A 7396-nucleotide genomic window follows, 5' to 3' on the forward strand; every position below is an offset into this window, starting at 1 on the left:
CCAGTTGTACCTGTTCCTTAGGTCGCCAGGATGGCTCCTTTTCCGCGGGGGAGTGATTTGTAACATGGTTGGGCGCAGACAAGAACGCCTGCGAAAGGAGAAGACGAAGACTGTTGTTGTTGGCACTAGAGTGACCTCGAATAGGGGGAGTGTCCAAAGCGCCGCGCGAATACATGGGAGGAGCGAGGGCCTTTTGCGGTGAACTTCCGCGCCGCGGCGCTGCCGTGCCGGACCCGTGGGCTTTCTCCGCGGCGGAAGCCGCGTCAAAGCGGCAAGCGTCTGCTACCCGCGTGATATTTTTGCCGCTATTAGCTAAAATTGCGGAAATTTGGGCAATATTTAATCCTGCGTCACTGCAACATAATACTGCAGCGACTGATCACACAGAGAATGCGCTTGTTAGTTTGTGTGTTGTGAAACGGGGATTTTGTATATATCCTTTCAGCTGGTTTGTCACCGCATTGGACCACACTTCCGCGGCTGTTTGAGGAACGCATCCTGCGCGCACTCCATCGTGAGAAAAGGCCCTTAACTTACTTACTTTCGTGTGGAATGACGAACGTAAACTTGCTGCAGGAGAGAATAAACTGGAGATAACCAGGAGAACGTAGCACATAATGCACGTAGTAACTAGCTCATGTATGCTAACGCGTTTGCACCCTTCATATCCTATCTTTAATTTCGTGCATTCGATTTGTTTTACAAGGCTGCCTACGGCGCTCTGCTGTTTCAAGCCATTTCATGCGAAGCCGAATGTGTCAGCCGGCGTGGCCGCGGTACCAAAAGTAAAAAATTACTCGGGTAACTCGCGTCTCGTTCACTTGGTATACATGAAAATCGGCACGGAGAGGCACGAATGTACGTATGTACAACACGACCGATAGGTCATGGCATCACTGACTTGACATGCTTGCCATTTGCGTAAAGACTAACAATAATAATATGGTGTGTGGCGCGCAAACCCGCTTTCTGTAACCAGAAATAACTCTGACGATGTGTGGTCTGACGATTTGTTTCCGTCAGCTTATAAAAAACGTGGTGGTCACCAATATCGATGTAAACATGTTAGACTTACCCATACATTTTGAAGAACAGACCGCATAGGTAAAATGTATGCGAAAAAATTACATGAAAACAAAAACGTGGTCTCTTATGCATTCGCCTGAGATGACTCGAAAACGAAAGCCATCTTTTTCGTCAGTCGATGCATTGATCCTCCCTCGCCCCTCTCCGAAAGCTTTCTGCACAAAGCTTGGTATCGGACTGCCGACAGGATCGAAGGCATTGCAAGATTTCTGCACCTAACCTGCTTTTACATTGCCTTCGTGATCGGCCCCCGATCACGGAGGCAATACAAAGCGACCATGTCATGTGATGGCGTCATCATATGACGTCACTTTGAATGACGTCATAGTGACGTCACAAATTCTGTCGACGTCATCGCGTGATGATTTTGTGCATCACTCGTGTTGGCTACGCGGGACGCCGACGGTCAATAATTTTCATGTTTGATGAGGCATCTAAGGCTCTACCTTTTAAAAAAACAAGACAAATCAAAGTAAATGAAACGATAACAGCGCAACATCGTGTATGCCTCACTTCATGTTACGAGCGATCGCCCGAAAACAAACGTGACTCTCAGTTCAGAGCAGCTGATTGCACGCGTCTGCGCGACAAAAGAGACTTGCTTTACCCATCTGGCCATCTCTTTATATTTATTCAAGAGATGACCAGACTCGCTATTTAAGTACTCCGGAGCTTCAGCACGAAATTGTGGTGGACGCTATATTGAGGTCATCAGGACAAAGCAGGAAATTGCGGTCGGGTGCCCTGCTGGCGCGCACTCAACTGCCGCGGAAACAATTGCATTTTATGTAACTACTCGTCCACATCTTTTTGTAAAGTCTCTGAACCGCGCGAACGCTAACCTCCAAGAACCGTGAAAACACCTGAAGTTGAGAATGAGTTGTTTGAAACTTTCCATTTCGTATGGTGAAGGCTTGAAGCAATGCAGGCATTTCGCACGAACGTTTCATACTGATGTTCAGCGATCCCTTCAGATAGAAACGAGACCGACGCACGAGTGACCACAGCCGGTTCCGAAACATCTACTATCTCGTCCTGCGTGCACTGTTTCAACCAAAGATGCACACGCCTACCAACTCGCTCAAGTTCCCATATATATATATATATATATATATATATATATATATATATATATATATATATATATATATATATATATATATTATCGCATGTTAAATCTTTTTTCAGGTTAGGTACTAAAGATCTTTTAAATTTCTTACCGTAATTTCGTTCAGGCAGCTATTTAACTTGTACAGCAAGAATGGGGGTATTTATAACTTTATTTCATGATATGTGGATATTTGTAAAGCAATTTTTATATTTTGCCTTTTATGAAAAAACTTCTGGAATAAGGTTCGTTTACCTGGCATTGCTATTCTTTCAAATGTTTGCGCACGGTGAGCCTTGAAAAAATAAGCCAACAGCATTGCGATCGTATGGGTGTATCTACTCTTTCTTTTGTTTCCCTACGTCTTCCCTGCATGCTTTGTCCATAATAAAGTGCTAGTGGAGGCTAACAAATTGTCGAATAAAGCGGTGTGCATAGGGCTAGCAAACCACTGAAGAACACGAGTAAAAAGCTGGTAGTGTGAAGCGCTCATTGCGCGCAAGTATTTCAGCTGACTGCGCGTGCAATTTACTTTTCTTATTACTCTTAATTCGATCATGCGTGATGCTATTGCCCGATCACTCGTGCGAATAAGTTTTTTTTTTTTCGTTCTTTGCTTGTGCGTGTCCGTTTTGCGCGTTTTTACGCACGCACCAACGTTCTCGAACTCTGGGACCGGAACTAGGTCACGCTGATGCCGCTTGACACGTGATTTTTTACATTCTGTTGTTGCCCCAGCACTAACACAACGCTTAAAGATGGATAAGCTCCATTCGGCACCGCATTATAAAAGTTAAGTAGACTTCAAGTGCCCTCTGTGGAAACGCGGCGCAAAAAACTACAGCGCGTAGCAGACGCCCCTCGCTTTCAGCGCGCTTCCCGAGCGCGGAAAGCCCACGGGTCCGGCGCAGCAGCGGCGCGGCGCGGGAGTTCACGGCAAAAGGCCCACGCGGGAGCCGGCGCTTTGGACACTCCCCCTATTCTAGGTCACTCTAGTTGGCACTCGCGCCATCTCTATGCTCGCGCTTGCTCGGCTTGGACCGCTGATCGCTTCAGCTGTGGCAATCTATTCATAAACGCGTTATTGTCTCAACGTTAAACGCATACCATCAAGGTCTTTAAAATTGCGTGTCTATGTGTTTTCTATTAAAGGAACACACCACCTAATACTTACCTAATGATGTTACTCCTCAGATATGCGTAATATTTACTTTTTGATGGATAACGTTCAGAAGTATGAACAGCCGTACCAGTTCAAGATGGGTGGGCGGTAAGCACGTGGTTCAACTTTGGCCGGTTGGCTGAATCGGGTGACGTGCCGACAAACAGAAAGACAGACCAAAATTTTTGCGTTTAAGTTCCCCAAGAAAGACTATCGTCTTTAAAAATTAAAGCCAGTACCACACCCAAGTGAAAGCCGTGCGAACTGCGGAGTTTTGATTCGCCTGTGTTTCCTTTTTGTTTATCTGCTCTGTTCTGTTTTTTTTTTTTTGCTCTTATCTCGTGTTTATCTGCTATTTTTTTGCTTTTCTTTGTACTTTTCGTGTGATTATGTGATATTTTATATAGTTTTCTGTTCTTTTCTGGTCATTATCTGATTTGTTTCGCGATTATCTATTTTCTGTTCCATGGGTATTTCTAGTGTTTTTCTACTGTTTGCTGCTCCGAGCGCGGTGCGTCTAACTCCCGACGCTGGCGTTTCGCCTCCGCTTCTCTCTTTCGTAGATCTGGGTCCAACTCCCGACGCATGCATTTCGCTGTCGCTTCGCTGGCTCGGACAGACCAATTAAGCCTTCGGTGAGGCTGGCGTTTGCGGGCAAGGAAACGCTGCCGTTCCAAATTTGCAGCCTGCTTGGCTCACGTGTATTGAATGTGGGACCTTCGTAACGCCAACGCGAGACTGCGTGACAACAACGCGAAGCATGAAATGACGACAGGGAAGTCCCTCAAACTGCTCCGCAATTAAACCGACGGTTGCATAGCAACGTCCTCTACAACGATTGCGAACGGGATATCTTCTTTTTGAACAGCGGCGCGCTGGATGATTGGCTACCGCACGTCACCGTTCTTTGAGGATATCATGCGTGTTTCACGCGGAATAGTGACATTTGTGTGAACTAGTTTGCAGTCGCAATATATATATATATATATATATATATATATATATATATATATATATATATATATATATATATATATATATATATATATATACATACTCAACGCTTTCTATTCCGCCCTGCTGTAGTTATAAGCGTTCTCGTTTATGCTACTTATATAGGGTCGAAGGAAGGGCAATTTTAACAGCTCGTTTTTCTTTGCTCGACATAACATTAATTAGAAATGACAGCTAGCTATGTTATTTATATGGAGAAATACCATCTACGTGTGTGGCTATGCCTGACGCTGTTTTCGGCCGCTGTAGGAGCGAAATGAAGCAAGACTTTAGAGGCGATAAGCGTGCAAACTTGAGCTTGTTGGTACACATTCATTGTAAAAAAAAACAGCGTGGAAACTACACGAGACAGATAAAACAGGACTAGCGCTTAGAGGCGAGCAAGTTGGTGTACCTACCGTAACCAGTAAACTTAGGTTAATTAGTCGTGCGGCACAGTTTCTTCCCGACAGTGGCGGTTCTCCTGCAGTGTCACAATAAGCGTGGTTCCTCTGTGGCTGAGACGGCACGCCTACCATTCTTTCGCAATGAATCTGTACATGTCATACCTCAGCTTTCTATTGTTCTAAGGTTAGAATTATAAAAAAAAAAGCTTTCAGCACCGTTTGTTATTTCAGCAGGCCGTGTGTGCCCGCGTTCACTGTATCTTTAGTCCTTCGGGGGGTGAATGACGTAAATATACCGCCACGTGAAAAATTCTCAACTAGTCGATGCAGTACACTTAGGGTGCTATTCCTGTGTTTAAAAAACGCGCCAACTTTTGAACTCTTCTCTGCTGGGCAACTGCTGTCACCCGGCGGGGATAGCAGACATTTATTCCTTGCGGCCTGAAATCGATCCCTCTGCCACACGCGCGGGTGCGCGGCGGTTAGTTTTGGTTCCTTCTGGCGGGCCGTTTCAGTTTCTCGCGCACATAAGAATGCTGGAGCCAATCTTTTATTGCGACAGCAATTATATGTTTCTATAATCTCTCAAAGAGTGATGGATTGATAACTGTTTCGTTTGTCCTCCACAGAAGTGCGGTTACAGCTGCTCACGGGCGACCGCTGGTATATACCGACGCTGCAACCACACAAGTGCCACGCTGCGGTGCCTGCGCTTTTATAATGGAAACATGTTTATTAAAGCGAAAGCCTTAGATGCTTCATCAAACGCCAAAAGTGACCGTCGGCGGCAGCAACGCGAACGATGTACAAGGTCATCATCATGATGTGATGACGTCACATAACGCGACGTCACTTAATGACGTCGGCTATGGATCAACGCAGTCGACTGAGATAAAGAAAACGAAGAAGATGGTTTTCGCCTTCGATTCGTCTTAGTCGAATGCATTACGGACCGTGTGACTGAAGTGTGCATTGCAATAACAGGGCATCTTTATTGACATAGGAGGAGAAAGGGGTATGGCATTCCTAATCCGGAATAAAATAGCAATTAATAATGTTTCGTTCAGGAGCGTAGCGCGAAAGACATAATCCCGCACACATATAAATGACGCGAACACAAGCGCTCAGTTGCAGTCCAGCGCTTGTGTTTGCGTCATTGTTATGTGTGCGTTACTGTGTCTTTCCTGCATTGCTTCATCAATTTCATGCTGCGTCTCGCAAATGCGGTGACGCACCTTATGACAATACACTTTTCAGGTGTTGGCGATGGCATTCTCACGCCTCGTGCCATGTACGCATGATAGAGGACATAGGCCGAAAACTAGGTATTTGAACTTTTTTAGGCGTATATAGTACGACGTGAGCAAATCACGTTTTACTATGCCTAAGGGAAGGCTTTCGAAATTTGCAAAAGTACTTCTTCCTTTTCTTCTGCTTTATTCTCTTGCTCGCTTCCTTTCCTTTGTTTTGTTTCAAAGCTGCTTCAAGGCCTTGACTGATGGCTTTCTTGTCACTAAAATCACAGAGAAGATCGCAAAACAGCGATCCGCTTGTTAAGAATGCGGCTACAAAACATTTTTTTTTTGGCTTGTCTGGTTGCAGAAGACAATGTCCACGCCGACAAAAACAATTCACAGTGTGTCAAATCATACCAGCTAGAGTGGACATTCCAAAGACCTATGGTTTTTTCCCTCTGCTTTCTTAAAATTAGCCCAATCAAGCATTACGGAGTTTCTCAAAAAGTACACGTTTTAGTTTGGGAAATATAATTTATATATTATTTTATGAGCGTTTCATTAATGACCATTGCATGAAAGGTACTCGCAGAATGTACAATAATTATTTGAGCCATGCCTCCACGAAGCTTCCGTTGCTATTGTATCGTCACTCCAACTATACAATTACAGGATACATTCCCTTCGAACGAGGCCCGTAGCCAGGGGGAGGCTGGGGGCCCGCCACACCCCTCAAAATTTTGTGGCAGTATGTGTTTTTACCAAAAATAAATAATAAAAATAGGTGTTTTTCTCAAAGAGTCAAGGTTTTCAGCGAGTTGCCCCCTCCCCCCCCCCCCCCCCCCCCCGAAAAAAATTCCTGGCTACGGGCCTGCTTCAAACTATTAGTTCATTACACCGTTTGGACCATCATATCAGGCACTTTGCGCGTACCTTTAAAAATTGTCCCTTTTCTCGTCATTCAGAACGTGTATTTACGGCGCCCGTATAAGAGATCATATATGTACTTGGAAAGGTATCCGATAGGTGCACATGAAGTCTAGAGCTGTGTGAAAAGCTTTCTCGCGATGGTTCATTGTATTTTGCGATGCACCATTGTACCGGTTTCAGCCAATACAAATGTACTTTTCGAGCAGCCCAGTATGCACTCGTTCGTTCATTATGTCTATACTCTACGTTAGGTACACAGCACACGGGCTCCTGCTGAAAATCTGAACTTAGGCCCCGTTTCCTACGAACATTGAGACACACTTGAGGAGTCGTGGAAAAAACACATCTTTACCGCGAATCATTTTGTAGCGCGTGTTCAGTAGGTGCTGGCCAACGCCAGGTACCACAAACCGAGCGACGCCATCAATTCCTTGCCCTTGTCGTCATCCTCATCGTCGTCCTTCTCGTCCTCACT

The sequence above is a fragment of the Rhipicephalus sanguineus genome, chromosome 10, assembly GCF_013339695.2.
Source record: "Rhipicephalus sanguineus isolate Rsan-2018 chromosome 10, BIME_Rsan_1.4, whole genome shotgun sequence".
Lineage (NCBI taxonomy): Eukaryota > Metazoa > Arthropoda > Arachnida > Ixodida > Ixodidae > Rhipicephalus > Rhipicephalus sanguineus.